A 24,521-nucleotide genomic window follows, 5' to 3' on the forward strand; every position below is an offset into this window, starting at 1 on the left:
TTCTATTTTGTGGCTTTGCCACCCCCTGTACCCTTGATGACTCAGCATGCTTAAGATCAGTTTACCACAGCCAGGTTTTTTGGTAGAAGAGGAAAGAAAACAGAAGAGGGTCACTCATCTCTTAATGGTCTGGGCCAAGAAATGGCCCCATATCACACCTACTCTCATTACACTCTGACTGTGGGAGTGATGGATTCTAATTGGGCCTGAATCATAGGACCCACCACTTGTCCAGTTCCTACCAGCAGAACATACAGTAGGCTGTCCACAGAAAAAGCAGCTCTCTTATTAAGACAGAGAAAGTGATCATGGGCAAGGTAATTTCTCATGTTCCATATATCTTAAAACATTTCCCTTCCATGTTTGTATAGAGTATCATTTGATTTTCACAACTTGCTAAGGTAAGATGAGTGGGGCAAGTGAGGACAACTTTCCTCAGAAGTGAAGATTTTGAATCAATTTTGAGTGATTTTAAGAAGTTCTATATATTTTTTTAAGTGTTTTATTTTTATTTATTTTTTTTTGAGAGAGAGAGAACACATTTGAGTGTGAGCAAGGGGAGGAGAAGAGGAGGAGAAGGTCCGACAATCTCAAGCAAGCTCCACACCCAGCATGGAGCCTGATATGGAGCTGATCCCATGACCCTGAGGTTATGAACTTAGCCAAAGAGTTAGACACTTGACTGGCTGAGGCACCCACATGCCCCAAGAGAGATCTATATATATTTTTTTTATTATTTTTTATCCCAAATGTAAAGTCTGGTGTAGTGGTTAAGTAGTCCTGGGTTCAAACCCAGCATCCACCATATCTTTCTTGTGTAACTTTATTTACTTATTTATTTATAAAGATTTTATTTGAGAGAGAGAGAAAGCAGAAGCAGAGGGGAGGGGCAGAGGGAGAGGGATAAGCAGACTCCCCGCTGAGCAGGGGTTCTAAGGCAGGGCTCAATCCCAGGACCCTGAGATCACAACCTGAGCTAAAGTCAGATGCTTAACCGACTGAGCCAGCCAGGCGCCCCGCTTGTGTAACTTCTTAACCATGCAATCTCAGATAAGTTAGCCTCTTCATGCATCAGTTTCTTCTACCATAAAATAGAACAGATGATAGTCAATACATAATAAGTTTGTTCTGAAGAATAAATGAGCTAATACACATAAATTGCTTTGAAGCATATCTGGCACATAGTAAATGCTCAATGAATATAGTACTAGTAGTAGTAGTAGTAATAATAATAATAGTTACTAGAATTATTACTCTCTCACCCAAGTATGTGTTTTATAGGTGTGAGCAGTTTGGAGCTCTGATAGAGAAAGCTCTTGATAGATGTTAGATCTCAAGGATAAAAAAAAAAACACATAGAAAACTTACAGTATTATTTATTTAATTTCATGGCTTCTGCACTTGCATTGCCTCCTGATGGTATTTCTATTTGTTTTCACAGAAGTCAATATTTTCCTGTTTCTCTTTTTGAAATAGATTTTTATGTGGGGCATGGAAACAGTATCTGAAACAAGTGAAATTAAATTCTCCCAAGTGGAGGATCAAAATAGAAAGAAAAGTGTGAGCCTGGAACCATGGTTCACAAGAAGGTTGTAAAGGCCAGTAATTTTGCTTACAGAGAACCCAAAAATAAGTGGGGGGAGGGGAGAGTATGTTTGATAACTAGAGATTCTGCGGTAAGAATCTAAGGCAAGGGGTCAAATTCATACGGATAAAAACAGTATTTGGCTAAACTTTTCTGATCAAGGAAGAGTTTCATTTGGTTTCGTATTAGCTTATTCACCCTTCTCCTTGCTGTTTTCTCAATCAATCCTCGAGCAACTTGATACACCATGTCTAATTCTTCATAAATCAGCTAAACTTCAGAGTGATATTGACAGGGGCTTCGCTGAGTCCATTGTTTCCTGTCAAGAGTTTTATTCGGCTTCAAAACAATTTGCCGTGAACGCCCTTGTTTGCTTGCCACACTGGTCTTTGTTTGGGCTGAAAACTTTGATTTATAACTGTATGTAATTGATGGCTGTGGGGTAGGGGGACTATAGCTCACGCTCCTCCTCTTTTAATCTAGCTTTGCCTAGAAATCCATGTGGTAGAGCATTCTCAAGGGAACCGGGCTGGGAAATTTTCCATATACCCAATGGGAGGCCATTAATCATGGAGAGGAGTGTGTTTGTGAAAGTAAAGAAAACAAAAGACAGACCACCTCAAGATGGCTTATCAAAAGAATAGATGTTAAAGCTAATGTATTCATTGTGGGGTATTTATAAAGAAAAGCTGAGCTATTTGGTGAACCAGATATATTTGCTACTCCAAAAGTGAAATCTGACATTAGTACTTCAAATTATTAATATTGAAAAGCTGCTCCAGAGTCCCTGAGGAGTCGCTCAGTTGTTGACTGGGGAGCAGTTGAAAGCTCTTTTTAAATGGCACAAGTCTCTCTCTCTCTCGCTCACTTTTTTTTTTTTTTTAATGAAAAAAAGGCAAAGGAAAATACTGGATTTTTTTGGCAGGTGCATCACAATGTAGCCTGCCGTCCCTGTCATCGTAGTGTTTGCTGAATTTAAGGCCCCGTGCTCCCCGCACCCTGCCCCCTTTAGGTTTTACTAATTGAAAAAGAGTCTGTGACACTTTCTAAGTTGCACATTTCTTTAGAGTGTGGAGATGGATAAAAAGTTTCTGAAAGCATTGAGAGATTCTTCTCAAGGGTTGGAAAGAATAGAGTAAGCCAGTTTTATTTCTTTAATATGCATCATGAAGATACTAGACTTGATCATTTATTTGTGGTTTATTTGGTTCCTCCATAAAAATTGCCTTGCCCGGTAAAGATATTTCACGATATTTCAATAGCCTATTTTGGAGAAAAAAATTATACATGTATTCTTGCCAAATGAGTTCTAATGCCAAGATTTGAGTCCTACATCACTAGATAAGTAAATTTTCAGTGATTTAGTTACATAAAGTATTTTGGTGATGGAGAATGTTGGTCCAGCAGGGATAAACAGAGGAAGTAACAAAAATCAAAGAGAGTTATGAGCATTGATGGGGACTGGATCATATCCCACAAAAATATCCCAAATTGTGACAAGAACTGTGTTGAAATATTGGTTAACATCAGGTCACTTTATTTACTAACTAAATTGTTTTTATCATTGAAGTGGCGATGTCTGTGGCAACAGCGGTGGACTTTATTTTTTTGCACACACCTCTTGATATAGGCATTATTTGAAGCTATTTGTTTTATTTTGCATTGTTTTATTTCAGTGAGATTCAGCAATAGCAAGCCTCTCCTTGGAAGAGAAGCCAAGAATATTTTCAGTTTCTTTCTTCTTCTTTAAAGGAGTTTGAACTGATAAATAGTTCCCATGTGAAGGATGCTAAAGTTGAAATGGAAAGAAGTGCTTTTCATAGTATTCCTTATTATATCAGAATCTTTTGAAATTAGGAGAAAGACGGTTCCCAGATGTTGGTACATTAGCACTCAGAGTCGCCACTTAATGACACAAGAATCAATGGGCCTTGGAGAACAATTCCTTAACATTGACCTCATGTGGGATGGAACTTCAATCCAGGTCCACTGATGTGACTTATCAGAAAAATATTCATTAACCAAATGACAGAAAGCAGTAATTAAAATCCATAGTTAATCTGAATGAAAGCACAAAATAACACAGACGGAGGACAACTTTGAAGAATTAAAAATCCATTTCCTTGAAAGGGGCAAGAGACAAGTTCTGAGCCACCTTATCATCTCAAAGAGCTAGATATCTTTGCACATCATCAGAAAGCTTGTTCAAAATAACCCCTGTGGAGAGGAGAGGTGTGCACGGGAGCATTTTTTAGTTCTTTCTTGAGAAAAATGAGTATTTGAGGAAAGACTCTATTATGAGATACTTTTAAGCCTTTCTAAACTTCTGATATTTGTTCTGTGTCCTAACAGCTTTGCGTTTCAAAACCAGTATTTGTTTTGCACAAGTGTTCCAATCTTACGATTTATTTCACTACCTATGTTCGATGTGTAACTTTTCTTCCTTTACAAAAAAAAAAATCTCCTGTCCCTGTACTCACAATCCCATGTGCTCTTAAGAAGCTAACGCTTCAGAACAAAATCTCATTCTGGACATTTTCCATTGAACACCCTTCCTGTTGTCTGATGCTGTCATATAATGTGGATGGTGTTGCCTTGGGGGACAAGATTTTTTATTAGACTTCCAGGATATAGCGCGTTTTAATAGACAGTCGATGACTCTCGTCTCACTTCCTGGATAAACAGTTCAGGTTAGGCAAAAATAAAATATTCATGTCCTGGTACTAAAGAGACAAAAATGCCCCCAAATAAAGGATGGTGTTTTAACCCTCAGCAGCGAAGACTTTCAGAAACAGCCAGTGCGCACTTCCATAAATAATTTCTGTCTGGTGATCCTAACAGGCATCTCTTGTTCAAACTCACACTCCATTTTTCATGTGGGGGAAGAGATGGTTTCCTTCAGGAAAAAAAATGTGCAAAATAATCCATGATCTCAAAAGTACTAGATACATATTATTAAAATAAAATATGAAGGCCATTGGCTATGTTCCAGAAAATCTGAACTCCATTAACAGACATAATGAACAGTCATCACTTCACATGCAATTATTTAATTGGGGAATAGATTTTTCTATCACTGTCCCTGGCAGTAGCAGCCATTTGATCCCGAGGCTTGGATTAAATGTTTCATCAGTAGTGCCTATTTAAGGATCTTTATGGAACAACAAGTCAGTCCCCTGGGCAAGCCCATGTCAACTGCAATAAAGAGATCTGCACAAGTGAGGGCGAGGTATTTTTTGCTACATGTATAGAGAATTGAACGTGTGCTGGGTGATCTGGCTGCTTTCTGAGGTTTGAGGGTGCACAGTCTCCTGATGGCAAAGGTTTGGAAGCTGAACTCACTTTGTCCATAGGATTCTATGGTTTCCATAGGAGAATGAATTCTCCAGCTACCACCTTCTTTCTACACACAGGTGAGTCCTGGCAAACGGGAAAATGGCACAGAAACCGTGACTTGTCTTTCCGTTTCAGGAAATCGCTGCTTCTGAACCTGAAACTGGACAGCTCATGGCGTTATGTCTTCTACAGAATCCGCCATCTGTTTTGTGAGGGATAGATGTCAATTTTAGAGGCTTGGACAATTATCTTTTATTTCAGTTAGCTGCTTTCCCACTTACTCTCTGCGTGGTCATAGACAGAAATGCACACAGCTAAGGAGGACTGGGTTATTTGTGGAGTGGGCACTAAAAGGCACTGGTCGCATTAAAACAGTTGACTATGTTTAAAAGCATTCTGAAAATTAGAATCTGAACATCTGGGTTTTTTTTTTTTTTTTAAGGCAGATGTGTTCTTGCTACCATCAACAGCCCTGTTAAAGGGTTTCATTTGGGGTTGATTCTTCTTCCCCCACAATGGTATGATCATCTTGGTTTGGTCGCATATCCTGCAAGTCATCTCAAAATTGATTTTTAAAAAAATGCATCCTGTGACATGGTTGAGTCAGAAGATGCTGTGTGGGGATTTATTTTCAGGATCTGGGGATGTGTCTGGGCATGCTGTTTCATTCAAATTAAGAAACCAATTGCAACACAATGTTCTTTTATAGACTTCTAGTATTTGGGTAATTGAATGGCTATGCTCTGCCTCACTATAGCTTAAGAGGCATCTTTCTTATGGGGGGGGGGAGTGGAAACAAGTGCTTTTACAGCTAGGCTCGAGGAATCTGCCGACGAGGCACTTAGGAGAGACGAGGCGGTCCTGTTGGTTGCTTAGAAAAGTTCACAGAATCTTTCCCATCTGTGAAGTGATGGGGAAAAAGTATCCAACCCAAAAGGTTACAAACTATTGTGATGTTTGAGCTCTTCTGAGAACAGGAGAGCAAAGAAATACTCCAAAATGCCTTTTTCTCCCCGTTTCATGTAGGACTTTTTGTTTGTTCAAGATCTTAAGAAAAATAAATGAGGATGGATCCTGAATAAAATGTCTCTGTCTTAATTTGCGTGCAGGCATTCCTCCAGAATTTAGGGAAAAAAAAACTGAAGTAAAAATGACTGTCTCTCACTTTAATTTTTCTTAATAGCCTCTGTCCCAGCGTGCAGGGAACGGGTGCAGTCTGGACTCATCTGCCCCGTCCCATCCCCACACCACCGAAGGCAAGCTGTGGCCTGGCAATGGTGATCTGTGGCTCAGATTACATCCTTGCTCCTTTTTTTTTCTGGAAAAGAATGTAAGATAACATTTACGGTTGTGCAGAAGCTTTGTGAATACCTTATTTATGATAAACCATGTCTCTGAGAAGTATGTCATCCTGCTATGTAATTGCTGTTGGCTATGGGAATAGTTTTCCATGGAATACATTCCCAGACAGTAATGTCACGTAACGTGAGTCCTAGGTGTGAGGGAGGATATCCGGTGCAAGTGTCATGTTTCCTTGTACCCTTAGTCCACCTCTAATAGTAACTTAGGGAGGGGAGAGGCCTGAGGCCACAGCTCAGAAGGACTGAGGCATCCCTCAGAGCATCGCAGAGATGTAGCAGAAGGGGATAGTCATGTCTAGCGCTCTAATTGCCATGTTCAAGTAAATGGCGTTCCATCCTAAATTGTTGCACAAGTGTCGCTCGCCGTGGTATTCACTCTAGATTAGTCTCATGTTTCGGTGGCCCCTTGCTCTGAGGCAGGTGGTGAACCACAACTCTCTTGCTTGCAGTGGACATGTTATTCTTCATGATTTTTGCTACGTTCTCCACTGGAGGATTAGCTTTTAGTTGTTTCATTCTTAGTTATGTGATCCAACACTCTTTAAAACTCTGATTTTTTTTTTTTTGTACCATTGTCTGGGTTGGGGGTGGGTTTCTGTTTGTTTTTACTTAAATTTTTATTGATGAAATTAAGGAGTACTGCTCAGGACCCCCTTGGGAGCTCAGAGTTTGTAAATCATCACCACAGTGTTATCCAGAATAAAATATAGGACTCTTCCCATGACTAGCATTACGCTGGGGATGAAGTATCTTTAGAGCACCTTCCTCTTCCTTGCTAATGTGGGATGAATTGTCCATGTGCTTTCACTTATCCAGGGCCTGCTTGTGTGCCTCTGGTGGGAGAGCGGAGATGTTTAGGACAGCTCTTCACAAACACTAGTGTGCCTCAAATCCCTTGCTGGGGTGGGGAGGGGGTGCTTATTAAAATGGAGACTCTGATGCACAAAGTCTGGGGAGGGTCCTGGAATTCTTCAGTCCTAAAAAGTACCCAAATGATGTCGGTGCTTCTGGTCTGTGGTTATCAAGGGTATAAGATACCTCTACAAACTTATACCAGGTTTTATGTGACCTTGCACAAATAACAGGACAGCCAACATTGGTCACCTATTGCTTGCAAGTCGCACGCTATGCTAACTGAAGATGGTGTGGTCCTTGATGTTTTTGATACCTTCTATGTATTTTAAGAGACAGGCATATAAACCACTAATTTCATTAGATGGTGACAGAGCTCTCTACCAAGATGGCAGTGGTGCCCAGGGAAGGGAGCAGCTTTGTGTGGGGATCAGTGATGCTTATTCATCTGGGTCTTGAAGGGTGAGAGGTTTCCAAGCTGATGACATGGGAAAGTGCCGGTTCAAAGATAAAGAAACACAGTGTAGCATAGAGTGTGTAAGGAAGCTCACAATTCCTGGTACAAGGGCTGCATGTATAAGGAAATGCATGCATCAGGAAATGTAGTTCATGTTTACTAAGAAAATGTATATGCTATGGGGCACCTGGCTGGCACAGTTGGATAAGTGCCAGACTCATGATTTTTGGCTCAGGTCGTGAGATTAAGCTCCATGTCAGGCTCTGCACTTAGCAGGGAGTCTGCTTAAGTCTCTCTCTCCCTCTGTCCCTCCCCAAATCTAAGTCAAAGAAAGAAAAAAAGAAAGGAAAGGAAAGGAAAAGAAGGAAGGAAAGAAAGAAAGAAAATGTATATGCTAGACATCTCACATTTATTAGTCCTGGTCTTACAACAAATCTGAAAGGAAGTAATATTTTTCCCATTTTGCAGATAAACTAAGCTTGAGGGAAATTACGGAACTCTTCGGCAGATGCACAGTTTGTCGGAGGCCAGGCTGGATTTTAACCCCTAATCTCAATAACAACAAATCCCTGGCTCTACCCCCTCTGCCAGGCTGGGAGAAGTCAGCATAGGCCAGATCACAAAGAGCTTTATCAACTGCACTAAGGAGGTTAAACTGAATGATATGAATGATAAGAAACCTTGGAAGACTTTTAAGTAGAGAGATAGCATTTGGATTGTTGAAAGAGTGTTCGATTACCCAGTGTAGTGGTAATTTAAGAGGGAGCTTGTAGAAATAGATGAGAAATTGATGACTGTCAAGCACCAAAAATTATCAACCCATGGGTGCTCTAGGAAAACACGAACCTCATGAAATTCAAGGAGCTTGCAGTGTAGTCCAGGGGAAGAACTTGTATACACAAAATAAAATATCAGATTCAAGATCTGAAGGTACCTTCAAGCTTAGATTAACTCCCAGTACGTAGGGTATCTGAAGAGCAAACCGGTTGGCTTGTAAATGGGTACAGTCCAGATGCTGGAGGCAAGGGTGTGGAGCTCCCTAATTCTAAGGACCCTGCTGCCTCAAGACCCAGCCACTGAGTTATTTAAACTGAGTTGAATCTTCACACACCCACAATGGTCTCTTGTCCGCTTATGCGAGGTCTATTTGAGGCTATTTTTCAGCCTTTCCACTGTTAATTTCACTAACCTCTGTTCGAATGTCTTCCCAAGGGGAGGCCTTCTCCATATCCAGGGATGATGGCATGTGTAATATATACACCCATCAAATGTGCCATAACAGTCATTTCTGGAGCGTGCACTGTGTTCCGGGCAAATAACAAAATTGCTCTGGAGGAACCCCGTGAGGAAGGAAATGACATTCTGGTTTTATAAAGGAGGAAAGTGCAGCACAGAGCAGTTAAATTAACTTGGTCAGGTCACAGAGCTGTCAGAAGCAGGGTGCTGACCCAGGTCTTCCTACTGGAAAAGCCTTTGCGTCTCACCCTAGGCAGCACCACCTCCCTTGCTAATAAGCCTTCCATCTGCAGGCTCCTTCCTAATTTTCAAAACCATTTTACCAGTTGATGTATTTTTCTTGCTACTGGTGCTTGAGAGGCAAGTAAAGGGGTGGTCACCTCGTGTGACAGATGAGAAAGAGAGACTAGGTAAATTGGATGGTCCCAAGGTCACAATTAATAAAGGCTGTTCTTCTTCCTCCTCTTCCTCCTCCCGGTCCCTGGTCTAGGTTCTTTCTCTTTGTCTCCAGCCTCATCCCAAGGTTCAGTGGTTCTTAAATTTGGCTGTATTTTGTGATCACCTGGAGGTCTTTGAAAATACAGATGCCCAGCTTTGAAAACTGTGAATGCCTGCACACACATTCTGATTTACTCAGTATAAGATGCACTGGAATTGTCAAAGTTGTCTAGGTGATTCTGAGTTGTAGCAGAGTTTGGGAACCCCCTGCCTTATCTTTTGAGAGAATAGGTTTGGGATTGGTTGAGAGCAGTGATTTGGAAAGCATGGTTCCTGGACCAGCAGCATCAGTACCAATTGGGAACTTACTAGAAAAGCAAATTTTTGGATTCCACACCAGACCTATATATCAGAAATTCTGAGGGTGGAGTCCAGAAATCTGTGTTTTAAACAAGCTTTCCAAGTAATTCTGACGCAAGCCAAGCCCCTTGACCATACTTCCTCCCAACAGGTTTATGGTGTGGAACATGGTGACCAGCTGTCTGCTATTTTTACTGAGGCCGGAGCTCAAGGGAAATATATTTAAACCCAAATGACAGTACAAGGCATTCAGATTTGTATTAAAGATGGATATCCTGGTAGTGTAGGTTGCCAACTGCAGGAATAAAAAACTGAGGGAGGATTATGGAATCTTTCTGGGGGTGGCCAGAGTACTGTACCATCAAAAAGCAAAAAAGGAAAAGGAAGAAATTGACCTCTGGAGAAAAATGAAAGCAATAAATATTGTCATCTGACTTCACTTTAGTCATTTACAGCCCTTCCTTCCTGTGCTTTGAAGTTCATGGTGATGTCTTAACTGGCACCTCTTGTTTTCTCCTGAATATCTCAACAGAGTTGAAACCTCAGTCTTCCAGATTGTTCTGTGCTTGTGGCAGAAAGCAGGCATTCACTGCCCGAGAGGTGAAGGGCTGAGTTATGGATGGCAAAGTGACTTTTCCCCTGCCCCTTTCCCATTACTGGGCCACTAATTGGCATCATTTCCCTGCTACTGCAATTTTTTTTTCAACATTATAATTTTAAGTAATTCAGTATATTAGCCAATTTCCCTAATGCTCTTTGTTGCGTGTTCATTCAATGTGGCTGGTTTTTGTCATATTTTTCCAAGTATTCCCCACTGGAGTTCACTCAGTAGCTGCTTGGGTTAGGTTAGATGAGTTCTTATGACAATGTTTGTGAAAGAATTAAGGGTCCAGCATATTGGAGTGAGGAAGGTTAATGGGATATAATTGTTTAAACTGTGAATTTGTATGATGCTCCCCGGGGAGGGGGGAGGGGAAGGGAACTATTTATGCAAGATTGGATACCATTGTAGAGATTGTGTTGTGGGAACAGTTGGGAGAGATTGTATCCGAATTAATAAATTTAATACAGACTGAAAAAAGCCAGCCATTTGACTTCAGTTATTAGTCACCAGTCCTACAATGCTTTATAATATATGCAAAATGTTCCCCTATAATTTAGTAAATTTTTTTATTATTTTTAGTGGTACCTTTTTCATCCAGTAAGTGACTTCGAGTTTTGACTTTGGCATCATTTGACTTGTTCTGTTTTCATCTTGCAGTGAAGAACCTGTGTTTAAATGTCGTGAAAATGCTAAGGAGAGGAGACAAGAAAGGGGGGGTATAAGAGGACAGTTTAGCTGCTCTTACCTGGGCTAGGTGGGTGTTTCACCTCCTAGTGTCTCAAGATGATTAATCCGGGGGTGGACCCTACATATTAATCATCCGTCAGCTGAGGCTCCTGGGAAGACTAATCTATTCATAGACGAAACCTTATCAAAAGAGAATAGGCCCCTCGGTAGAAAAATGGTAACTACTTCATCCTCAAAGAGGTGATATGGGATATGAAACAATGTTTCATCTTAAGCTACCTGAAACCTCTCAAACAAAGGTTCCCCAGCCTGTAGGATTAAACAAGGAGGGACAGACAAACCTTTATTAATAGCATTAAGAACAAAACAAGCATCTCAGCACATCCTAATAACACCTTGCTTCCTGAGTTGTTTCTTCTGGTTCTTTGTGGTGATTGAGCTACAAAGGGTGCAAGTGATTTGGAAGGTAGAGCAAGAGCCAACGGTGACAGCGTAGTCAAGATTCTGTCCATCATGTTGGCATTTTTTGTACTGTAACTCAAAGACCCACTGGAACAAGAAGACATGTGGCTTGATAGACGATGGACTGAAACTCTTCATGGACATAAACCAGAGACCATTCAGTGACCACACCCAACAATTTAAAGCAGAGAGACTGGAAGAGAAGCTAAAAAGGGAAGAACAAGAAGAAGCATAAGTTAAAATAGAAATCTAGCCAAAGCATATCCCCAGGTACTAAAAAAGGGTAACACGAAAACAGGGTGTTACTTGAATGTTTTTATAACATAGTCCTATGGCTTCGTCAGGGGAGGGGAGGGAAATCAATTTCACTAAATTACGTATGAAAATGTTTGCAATCAAAATAATTTCCAATTCTGTAATGAAAAACAAGCTACTTCACGGACTACAGTGTCACCGGTAAAGTAATGGTAGACTCCTGGGCGCCATCCCATCCAGACCTCCACTCCAATTGTGCACCCCTGTTCACTGCTCTCACCTCTTTAGACTCCGTTTCATATCCATGTCTCAGGTCTAGAGACATGAGAAGACATTCTCTTCTAGAGAATGTAATTTTCACCTCTCTATGCTCATCAAAATCGTACCCCCTTTTATGAATTTAGTAATTCAACTCATGAATCCTGAGCATACACTGCACCAACAGGGGTTAGACTCAAAGATAGAGAACAACAATTCCTGCCCTTGAGTTTCTCATTGTCCTTCGGAGATTCTGACATGGAAATAACCAGTCCATGGTGCCAGGTGATAAGTGCTGTTGATTTTTGTTGGCTGGTTTTAGTTTTAATAAGTATAATCCAAATGCAGAACAGTGTGCACATAGGGCTGTGGACTTTCACTAGGTACAATGGGAGCACTGTAGAGGGAGCATCTGACTGTGCCTGAGGATTCTGGGGAGCCTTCCCACAGGAGGTGAAGCTGGAAGTGAGACCCGCAGAGAGAGTAGTTAGAGGCAGGTGAAGGTAGATAGGGGAAGAAAGGGTGGATATTCCAGGTCAGGAATTCTTCTAGCCCACCTCCTCCAGAAAGATTTCTGTAACTGCTCCAGCTCTCAGTGACCAGCTTCTTGTCATCACAACTAGTCACCCAAATTAGAGCACTTCAGTTAGAGATTGGTGACCTCTATCATACAGTATCTCCCAGGCTTGTTTTTCTCCATGTTTGTCTTACTCACCAACTACATGAAGTTAGGGATGTAGAATGAGTTATGGGAATTCTTACCCATGTAACCTTAGGTAAAGGATTCTACCTAGTACAGGTTTAGTTTCTTCATTGTGAAGGATTGTCGGGAAAAGATGAACCACAATCAGGATTGGCAAACAATGCATGTGGGCCAAGGCTGGCCTGCAAACTCTTTTCGTGAATAAAGTTTTATTGGAACACAGTCATGGTTGTGTATTTGCACACTGTTTGTGGATGATTTTGTGCCACCTTGGAAAACTTGAGTAGCTGGAATAGAGACTGTTTGGCCCACAGAGCTTAAAATATTTACTGTCTTATCCTTCACAGAAAAAGCTTGTTGACCACTGACCTGTGCTTATTTGGTGGCCTATGTTTGTTTTTGGTGGTCGTTGTTAGTTTGGGGCAAACCTAATTTTTAATGTTTCCTTTTTCAATTGTCTCCTCTTCAACACCAACACTCTACCCCTGCAACCAACTTAAATTATAAGTACTCTTTATTTCATTAGGCTTATTGTTTAAGGAATTTTTAGGAATGTTTTTTCAGAGAGATTGAAGATATCTCAGCCCTGTGGCATACTTGGTTTGAGTGGCTAGCACGTCAGCCCCATGAAAGCAGGATCGTGGGTCCTTTCACTGCTGCAACCACAATGTTTAGTTATGTGTCTAGCAGAGAGAAGGCATGCAAGAATGACTCCTGGGGGATGAAGTGATTAAGTAGTCATGCCTGGGGCTGGTGAGTATAAACAGAAAGATGGTAGCAGAACAGGTAGGCACTCCTCAAACCCCTGGGCTTTAAGGACAGTTCAGTGGTTAGGCGCCCCAAGGAAAATTGTCCCTACCCTACTCACTTTTTCTGTGCCCTTGACCAAAGTCCACTGTTTCCTGTCCATCCTTGTTTCAGAGGAGACATGGACCTCTTGCAGATAGATTTTTTTTTTTTTTAATGTGGCATTGGGTAAAGAGGAGGGCTAGAACAAGCCTCGAAAGGAAAAATACACTAATACAACAGAATATGAAGATGTTGTGTGAAGGATTTCATTTATAATGTCTTAGAAAAGAAAAACTTCCCAGGGAAAAAGTTCATCTGAAAAATACAAGATTAAGATGCATATGTATCATTGAATCAAATTATATCTTCTAAGATATTATTATATTATTAACATTTTTCCATTACTGTCAATTTTCCTCTAACTTTTTCAAGAGCGTTTTCAGTATTAAAATGCACGCAGACACACACGCACAAGGGCTTTCATTATGCAGCAGATGATGGCTAAACATCCGTGATAAGATTCTGTTGATGTAAGTCTGTCCGTGGAAGGCCACTGGAGTCCTCCATTTGGCCTTTGCTGCCTTTGTTTCGGTATTCCAATGCTAATGATCATCAGCAGACCTGGACATGGTGTATCTCAGAAGTACTTGAGGAGAGCTTGACATACCTCTACCCTCCATTGACTTTTCCATTTTTTAATCTAGTCCCCGGACTCAGAGAGTCAGGAAAGCGGCAGGAAGATATTACAGGCTGTTCTCGAACACTTTTCCTAATGGACCACCCTGGCTCCTATGCCTTTAGTGTTCATTCAGTTTAAAATACCATTTCCTGGCTTTACCCAACCTTTTTCCTTTAAACAAAAACAGTATCTTCTTTGCCTTGTCCACATGCAAAACATCTGCCTTACCTTTCTAGGGGATGGAAGGTGACAAAGTGTTCATTCATTCATTCCACCAGCAAATGATTACCCAGTACATACTGTGTTCCAGAGAATATACCGACAACCGAAACAGACATTATTTCTGTTTTCACAACATTTATATTTTGGGGGGTGGAAAACAGACCAACAATAATTGAATAAATAGCAAGTAAAGGAAATAATCATAAGTAATGTGCAGAGGATTTAAATGTGACGGTACTTGATTGGAGAAACCAACACAGGTGCCATGGAAGCTGTGATTTTAGATAAAAAGGAGCCAGCCTTGCAAAGATCATGGACAAGAGTGTTCTGCATAGAAGACCAGCCGAAGGCTGAGGTGTACTTAGATTGTTTAAAAAAAAAAAAACTCTGAAGGTGAATGGTTTAGGGAAAGCAGAGAAGAATTTAACTCAGAATAATTAAGCCTAAAGGCCAATCGGGCATCTGATTCTTAAGCATTCATGTATCTGCCAGTACCTTGACCAACTCAGTTGGTTTTTTATGTTTCTACTGGATAGAAGGAGTACTATTCAACAAATATTTATGTGCCAGCAGCGAAAGGTAACTCTGCTCTTTACCGTCTTTCTAATCCAATTGCAATTCCAGGTAAGCTCAGAGCAGAGTTAAATTTTTGGATTGGATTTGAAGGGGTCCGTAGAAATATTCATCCTGAGATTACTGTTCCAATTAAACTAGGAGATTCCGGTGTTGGAGAGGGCAACACACAGACCACTATATATCAAGATGTAAACCACCTTTTACGTGCTGAGTGAGGGGGGCAGCGGCAAATGGAAAATCTTGGATCAGTGCACTTAGGTTGAGGTCCAGCTAATCAGAGCCTCTTGGCTCTTAGTAGCACACCCAGAGCTGAGGCACAGATCAGGCTATTGGATCAGAAAAGCAACAATGTAGTTAACATGCTTTATATAAGGCACATTTTATTAAGGAGTAGGTGCAGGTGATTATTGGATTTATTTGGCAGAAGGTCATCTCTGAAATTCCATGATGTCATCGATGGAGATTCTTATTACTGTAGGTCTGTGGTCTGTATCGAAGGGTCAGTGGAGGTCAAGTTTAACTGGAAGGTGGTGGGAATCCTTGGTGGCTGGAGACTTCCTTTCATGGCACTTGTAGTCTCAGGAAAGATGCTTGGTGACCTGCACTGTATCTGGGCCTTTGAGAATTCCACAAGCTTTCTGGGAACCAGTAAGGGCAGCACATGCACATGGCAAAGAAGAAAGTTAAAACCATATATAATGAAGGGCGAAAGCCTCATTCCCTTGTTTGCATCATTACCACCTGTCGTTTTCCATAAAAATATGTGGAAGGGAAAAATTGGCTTATCTAGAATATAAGTATATCCTTAGAAATTGTAAAGATCATATGCATGTGTTTTTTTATATATTTATTACTCTACAAATTGCTTGTTTCACTTACAGATTTATTTTGGCGACCTTTCCATACCATTACATTCAGGCCTACCTCATTTCCATTTCTTTGAAGACAGCATTGTATCATTTTGTATAGTTACAACAAAATGTATTTAACCGATCTCTTACTGATAAGTATTTTTTAATATTGTTATATAATATTCAATATGGCACACTCCTGACATACTCTTTCGACTCTTTCTACTTTGCAGTAGAATTGCAGGGTCAAAGTATATATGCAATTTAAATTCTCCAAGAAAACTGCAAATTGCCTCTCAAACAGTTGTTGCCAATATACATGCCCACCAATAATGTATAAGGGTCTCTGCTTCCTCACATCCTCTCCCACTCTGGTTTCAAATTTTTATTTTTTGACAGCTCTATTAGGTGAAAGCCTGTGTCATCTTATTTTGATTTTCTTCTCTTTAAAATAATTCAAATAAAAGGGTAAACACTCAACAGAGCATATAGTTTGAAAGCGAGATCTCTTAGGAGCTTGGATGTGTCTGTGGTTTTTTATCCAACACTCTTGGGGTCAGAGTTATTTCAAAATTCCAAATTTTTCAGATTTCGGAAGGTACTGTGTGTAGATGCCATGCATGACCACTCCCAACCCAGTCTGGGCCAGCACACTCTCAGCGAACCCAGCAGCCCTTCCACCTCAAACTGTATAAATCTCCCCACAAAGTGGGCCAAGTGAAGATAATAGCTCACATCAAATTAGGAAAGGCGTTTACCATGAAATAAATTTGGCACAATTTGGTAAGACTGTGCCTTCAAATCAGTGACAAAAAAGAAATTTGGGGGTTCAGAGCTCTTTGGATTGCAGCATTGCCATCAAGGTATTGTGAGCTCATGTAAACAACCACTTCACAGAGAAGGAAGGAGGCTGAGTAGGACGAGTGGCCGGCACAGAAGTGGAATTCTCTACCTGCCTCTGAGGGCAGGCCAAGGATACTGAAACCACGCAAAGGTGGCAAAAAGGAGCTCTGCCGATGGGTCTGATCCTTTTCCCTTCTTTTCCTAGTTTCCTTCAAAGGCAGGAGCGCCTGTGCGCCGTGGGCCAGTGGCTGATCTCGCTGTTGCTAATGAAGCCGTGTGAGGACCTCTGCCAAGACGGGGTGAGTAAATGAGAACTCTGCAAAGCCTCAGATGTGATGGGCACCATCGCAAGTGTCACGGAAGATGACCTGCTCCTTCTGGTAATTCCAGCATTGAATCTTCCTGCATCCTTTTCCATAGTTATGGATGAAATGACCCAAAAGTACAGGTCTTGATTTAGACAAAAATCAGGAAAGACCTCAGCGACTCATGGCCATTGCCTGAATTCCTGCTATCTTCAGCAGGCTGTTTAGAAGGATACTAATTCAACAGCAGGCAGAGTCACAGAAATCAGGAAAGATTTGTGCTCAGGAGAAACCTGTCCTTGAACAAGGGGAAGGATCATGAGAACTGAAAACAGGACAAATCTGTTTTCAGTTAATCCTCACAATACTGTAACTTTCTAGGGATGAAGTAACTTGCCAGGATCACTCAGTTCAATGAATTGAACTTTGCTAGGGTAAAACAAGTCATACCAACCTGATAAAGCAGTGTCATAAAGAGAAATCTTTTCTGCCATGGTGAGTGGTAGATCTGAAATTTAAACCTGGAGCAGACCACCTTGGCTTTTTCTACTAGTTCTACCTTTCTGCTTCTGATAAACTTTATCTGGTCAATAAGATCCCTCTTGTGAGTTTATCTCATTTGCTTGAAAATGACTGTGTAATGAGTTGTATCTGGAAGGTTTCCAAAGCTGAATCCAGGTCAGTGAATTATTGCTATATTCCAGCTGTACAGGAGGGGGTGATATGGAGGTTTATGGGGACAAATGTGCCATACATTTGATATCTGTGGACTGGGTCATCTTTGAGATCCTTTACTGTCTCAGGATTCTACAAAGTATGCATCTATTTAAAAATATATCAAAAAGTCATTTTTGTTTAATAGTATTAAACAAGTTCTGTTTAATAGTATAAGTCAGCAGAGAAATTTTGCAAATTAAAATCATAGTGTGATTATACCACACAACTTCCTGAACAGCTAAAATAAAAACCACAGATAATACCAAGTTTTCGTTGAGGATATGGAGCAACCAGAACTCTCATCCATCAGTGGTGGGAGTATAAATTGGTACAACCACCTTGGAAAACTCTCAGCATTTACTAAACCTGAATGTGCACACATCTAATGCCCTCTTGATTCTCTAGGGAAGGATAAACCTAGTAAAAAGCACTAGCATGTGTTCTCCAAAACACACGGACACAAAACTCATACCAATACCATTCCTAATAGCTCGAAACTGGAAAATACACAAAGGTCCATTAATATTCAAATGGTCAAGTAAACTGGGGTATGTTGGCCACAGTGGAATATGATAAACGTCAATGAGAATACACAAAGTACAGCTGCATATGACAATATGGATGAAGTTCATGGTTCTAAAAGTACAAACTGATTCTGGCGTGTAGGTACACATATGCCAAATGAATCCCCCGTGTTCCAAGTTCCGGAGTAGTTTCCCTGCTGGAGTGGAAGTAATGACTGTAAAGGGAGCTTCTGTTTGTCGGACTTGTTCTATTTCTTACTCCGAATTGATGGTCCTGTGAGGGGTGAAAATTCATCGAGCTGTATGCTTAGACTCTGTACTTTCCCATAGGTGTGTATAATTGAATAATATGGTAAAATATTTAAAAATTCTTAATGAAGAAAATATTCTACTTCTAGCATTTTTATGCTGAAGGTAAAATACTTTCATAATTACATTATTTTCAGTGTTCGAGAATTTTTATTTTGGCTCCCTACAGTTTACACCACATACAAATATCCTGAGTCCCCACAGAGAATCTGCACACGCTGGACTTTATTCCTCTCCTACCTAATGAGCTTTAGGATGTGCGTCCAGGCTTCTCTGAGACCTACTGTAAAAGAAAAAAATAAATAAAGACAGTAAAAAGATAGTAAAACAAGTGCTTTGATAGCACTTTTAAAAAATTCATAACAGGTATAAAAAGAAGTGACAGCTGTTTAGTGCGTACATGTGCAGAAGACAGAAAACAAAACCAAACCAAAGATTTGTGGTACCACAAAGCTTATCAGTCATAGGTTTCGCCAAGTAAGACCACACTGCTTCTGACATAACTGTCTTGGTTCCTTCTTTGCCTTTATCTTGTGAAAAATGGATTCGGCCATTTATAGGCCTCAGTACATTTGGAGGGAGAGATTGGAAGACTGCTCGCCAGATTTGCACTCTCCTGAAATTTCTCGAGGACGTAGGCTGAAGCACCTTCTATTATCTGCCCCGCTGTTGGGATTTTTTCCCGTTCTGGTGTTTTGACTTGTCAGTCTTTTCTTTCTTCTCCCATAGATTAGCTGGTCTAAATCATAAATGCACATTTGGTGATAAAAGCTTTGCTATTATAAAGCAAATCATAGCCACTTTATAAAGTCAGTATCATGAACAGATATCTTCTTTTTTATGCATTATCAGTTTTAACATAATAGGAAAATTAAAGCATGCATTTCCCAAGTGTAGAAATCAAATGTAATCTAAATGCAAGCCCCAGGTCGATTGCACAGTAATATTTGGTAGTATGACTATTACTAATCCCAGCAGGAATGCTGCCGAGATCACTTACACAGTTTACAGTGTGTGCCCCGGCTTGACAGCAGTGGAAAGATAACCGGAAAATAGGGAACGTGAGCCTAGACCACGACTTGAGAGAATGAGCTCCTGTGATTCACATCAGCAGAAGAGGTGGTCGGTTTCCCATGAAATGGGACGGCATTAAAAAATTGGAGACTGTTCCTGATATTCTGCAGCTTATCAAATCTAAACCCCATCTGAGTTTCCTACAGGATTTACAGCCGTGATGCTAAAGGGCGGTTTCTTAGATAAACAAATGCAAGGTCGTGTACTGCCATTTAAAATTGTGCTGTTCTGTATAATTTTCCAGCTAACTAAAACACATCCTTTAGGAAGCAGGATTTTCTTTTTTTCTTTTTTTTTTTTTTTTTTAAATGTTGACCATGTCAGTTGAAAAATATTCACAGGCATATTGTAACACTTTCCTACTTTCTTAAACAGAACGTAGGAAACATGACTTTTTGATCACTTAGCCATCTTTATAAACACCAACTGTTGAAAGGAGCAATTCTAACTGCGATGCCTTTGAAAACTCTGAGGGTTGGTGGAGCTATAGCCCTACACCAAAGCGCCCCACATTGCATTCTTTCTTCTATGGCTTCTCTATTCCTTCTGCCTCTTGCTTTGCCACCAAGCTATCAGCTGTCCATTTTTGTTTCTATCGGTGATCTTATTTATCTTACAGATAAATCTTTTTTTTAACAAATATTTTATTTATTCGACAGGGAGCAAGCACAAGTAGGCAGAGGGGTAGACAGAGGAAGAGGGAGCAGCAGGCTCCCCACTGAGCAAAGAGCCCAAAGCGGGGCTGGATCACAAGACCTTGGGATCATGACCTGAGCAGAAGGCAGACACTTAACTGACTGAGCCACCCAGGCACCCCCAGATAAATCTTTCTCTTTGTTTTCTAGTTTTCTTCCTCTAGTCTAATTTGAACTGTAAGAGAATCAAACGAGGCTCATTTTTGCCATGTTCAAAGTATAGAGACATTCTGAACGAAGGTCTGGCAAGGTATTTTATAAAGACATGTAATATGCTGAGACCTAACACTACACAGTTCCTAACATTTTAATCAAAGCTTAATAAATAATAGCTGTTATGATTATTTTTTAGTCTTCCTAATATAATTATTAAAAATCACATGTATATCATTTAAGGGTACATTAAGCAGTGGCAATGAATACACTCAGACATGAAATGGCTCAGTCATAATAGATGTTTATTTCTCAAATACAGAAAAGCCCAGGATAGGGGTGGAGGTCACCAGTAGTTATCCTCCACAAGATGATTCACCTCTCCAGACGTCCTCGACTTGAGTCTCTTCTGTATTCTAAAGCCCAGATGTTTTTTGAATCCACCCAGAGAAGGAGGACGAGAGGTTCCCCCCTCCCGCCCCCGCCAGATCAGGAAGTAGCGCTTACCACTCCCACTCACAGTTCTATTGGCTGGGACTCAGTCACGTGGCCAGGCCTGACTGCAAGAGAACCTGGGTAGTGTAGTCTCATTCCGGGCCGGGGAAAAGGAGGAGAATGGTTTTGATGGATCTCAGTCTCTGCTGCAATGTTTTGTTTTCGTTTCTGTGTATACCTATTGTGACTTTCATTTTAATAATTATGAAGCCATTTTTCTTCTCTGCCATTTTTACTATGTTCAAACTGTACAAGGTTTTAAAATTAAAACTACATATGAGCTAACGTTAATTTTTTGTTTTTTTACAATTAAGTTTATTTTAAACTTTGCTAAAACTGGCATCACTTAAAATTAGCTTCACCACGTCATCAGTATGTCTGCATCTTCTAATTCAGATATTCTCTGCCAGTTTGCAGGTAGCGACTCCATACAGAATTAATTTTTATATGGAAACAGATGGAAGCAAAAATCCTGGGCGTTGGCATCACCCAGACTGTATTTTACCCCTGTATTGCCATACACCAACGGGAGAATCTGGGATATGACTCTTCACCTGGTTTGCTTCCTTTCCTTCGAGCCCTACCTCAGCCGCGCTCTTCACCCTGGAAGCACCAGTTTCTTCCAGTAGCTTCAGTTGATTCCTGTTGTAGCTTTCCCAGTACTCCCAGAACAGGTTTCAAAGCCACCAGCACCTGTCAGGCATAGTCCTCTCCTCCGAGCTGTGGGTCCCTTCTTTGAGCTTAAAGTTGTGACAGTTCCAACCACTTCCCTTTGTTTCCCCAGCCTGTGAGTGAAAGCTGATTCCTGTAATTATTACCTATAATACTTCTGTTCCCTTTCCCCCTTTTTGGAGAATTTGCAGTTCTACAGTATCTGGTTAAAAATTCTTGACATTAAATCCTGTTAAACTCCCAGTATTGTTTTTGTCTCCTGACTGACTCAGAAATTCATGTCATGACTGGCCCCAGAAACAAACCCCTAAAAATGGGATGTTGGGATGACTGTGCTGGTAAATTGACAGTTTATCATGTCTAGGCTAAATATATGTCTAACATGTCTCAGTTGATGGTTATCACTGTTGCTGTTCCTGTTGTGACCTAAAATCACAAAACTAGTATATTTATAGCATTATCCTTAGTTTTCAGAGGGTATTCGTATGTGTATCTTATTCAGTCCTTGCTTCATGTCTCTGAGGAACTTTACAAAGAGACCTAACTTCTGAGATGTTTGAAATCACTGAGTTGGTAAGTGGAAGAGCCAGGGACTTAAAATCAGATATTTCAGTGCTTTTTTTTTTTTTTCCTACCCTCAAGCTAACTTTTAGAGATATTTTAAAAGCACCACTTGCTTCACAATTAAGAGCAAATTGTGTTTTAAATATTAAGATTTTTCTCTTCCAATGAGAGAATATAGTGCCTTTGATATGGTGAAGGGGAAAGATAATCCAATAAATTGGCTTAGTTTAGTCATGTCGTGGCAGCCTTAGACGGCTATAATTATGCTTTGCTCCGGGAGAGAAATAATTCTTGGTTTTTCCCATTTTAAAAGATATTAAGTTTCAAAATCACAGGAAGAAGGAGTATTTTCTGTATTGTAACAGTTTAAGTTGATCAGGCATTAGTAGTAAGAATGTGTTCTTAATTACCCAACTCAAATTGAATAATCTCAGCATTGCCCCAGGTATCAAAATCTCTCATCCTCATTTCTCAGGGAAACAATGAGCTGCATTATGTGAAAGACACATAAAGCTCCAAATTTAAGTTTACTTTGACATAAATAGAGTGTGCTTTTACAAATGTGTACGGATTATGTACATTTTTATGAGTTTGACAGAAAAGAGACAGTGGAATGGGGAGGTATTTGTAACATGTTGGCTCTTTTTCCAGCCTCTTGAGTTTTTCCAAAGCTTGGCAGGATTATTTTCATACCAGTAAACACTTGTATGGCCATGGCAGCAAGGAAGTCTAGAATTCATAACAAATCTGTCTTGTTTTTTCAGATGCAAGTAATCAATCCTAACACTGTTTTGATTTCATTTACTGAGAGATTTTTATAAAGCCTTTGGAGGAAAAGTTAATGGCATAATTTTAGGAAATGCTTCAATGATATTTGAGGATTAAAACTATATTTAATTTTAGTTAAGTACTAGCTGCTATTCTTAAGTTCTCTACCATCTTTTTTAAAATAAAAAATGTATATGCTTAAGGTGTATATCATCATGATTTTATGTACATATACCTAGTGAAGTGATTACTACAGTCAAGCTAATTAACATATCATCTTCTCACATAGTTCCTTTGTTGTTGTTGTTGTGAGAGCACCTGAAATCTCATAGCAAATTTCCAGTATTCATTACAGTATTAACTATAATCGTCATGTTCTGCATTTGATCTGTAGACTTGTTCATCCTCTGTAGTGGCAACTTTGTACCCTCCCACTAATATCTCCCTCCACTTCCCCCATCTCCCCACCCCTGGCAACCACCAGTCTACTCCCTGCTTCTGTGCATTTGACTGTTTTAGATTCCAGTTATAAGTGCGATCACGCAGTATTTTTCTTTCTGTGCCTGGCTTATTTCATTTAGCATGATGCTCCCCAGTTTCAGCCATGTTGTTGCAAATGGCAGGATCTCCTGTTTTGAAAAAACTGAGCAATTATATGTGTATAATTATGTGCACATGTGTGCGCCCATGCGCGCGCGCACACACACACACACCCAGGTTTTTTTGCTAGTCTCCATCAAGGGCACTCAAGTTGTTTCCATATCTTGGCTATTGAGAATAATGGCAATGGACTCAGAAACACAGATATCTCTTTGAGGTGCTGATTTCATTTCCTTTGTGTATATACCCAGAAGAGGGTTTGCTGGATCACACAATAGTTCTCTTTTTAGGTTTTCAAGAATCTCCGTACTGTTTTCTATAATGCCTGTACCAATTTACACTCTTACCAGCAGTGTACAGGGTTTCCGCTTCCTCCATATCCTTGCCAACACTTTTATTTTTTTGATACTAGCCATCTAAACAGATGTCAGGAGATAGCTCGTTGTGGCTTTGATTTGCATATCCCTGATCACTATTAGTAAATATCTATTTTAACCACCAAAATACTGTTGCCACGTACAGCGTGCTGTGTGTGTGGAAATGCTCTTCCCTTCTGCCTGGCAAACTGCTTTCCTTTCCTTTCTGACATGCCACACCCTTTCCTAGGAATTATCCAAAAGAAAACTCACAGCTCAATCATATGCATTGCAATTTGGGCTTCCTAAGTGAAATTATCTCTTTTTTCCACCAGGTTTTATATTCATTTTCTTTCCTTTCATTCGAAGAACAAATTATACCTTTGATTTGGATGTGATTTGGCAACATGTATCTGCTTTGGTGTGGTTCTCTGGTTTGCAGTATCACATACACACCAATACCAAAGCCTTTGTGTTAGATTAAAAACTCCTAGGGGGCAGGAGTTGGTATTTCCATTTATAACCTAACCTGCCACTCCACAGATATTAGGCAGCTGTTCAGTGTTTTGATTATGATAATGATTTTAAATAAAAGAGAAAGCAGCCTCTTAGACAAGTTCACTGCTATTTGGACATAGGTGATCTTAAACCAAAATACATAAGTGAGACCAGACATGTTTCTGAGTGAAAGTTGGACACCCTTTTGGTTCCCATATGGCTGGTGAAAGACTACAC

General features: G+C 40.3%; 1 protein-coding gene across 1 annotated transcript in view; it reads left to right on the forward strand.

The window, feature by feature from the left end:
• Window positions 1–24,521, forward strand: part of RARB (retinoic acid receptor beta) — a 729,907-nt gene that overhangs the window by 253,630 nt on the left and 451,756 nt on the right. The window contains exon 4 of the mRNA XM_034662078.1: window positions 16,760–16,853. The gene's annotated coding sequence lies outside the window, so the exon portion shown is untranslated. The remainder of the gene's footprint in view (window positions 1–16,759; window positions 16,854–24,521) is intronic.

Source organism: Ailuropoda melanoleuca, chromosome 6 (assembly GCF_002007445.2).
Source record: "Ailuropoda melanoleuca isolate Jingjing chromosome 6, ASM200744v2, whole genome shotgun sequence".
NCBI classification, from domain to species: domain Eukaryota; kingdom Metazoa; phylum Chordata; class Mammalia; order Carnivora; family Ursidae; genus Ailuropoda; species Ailuropoda melanoleuca.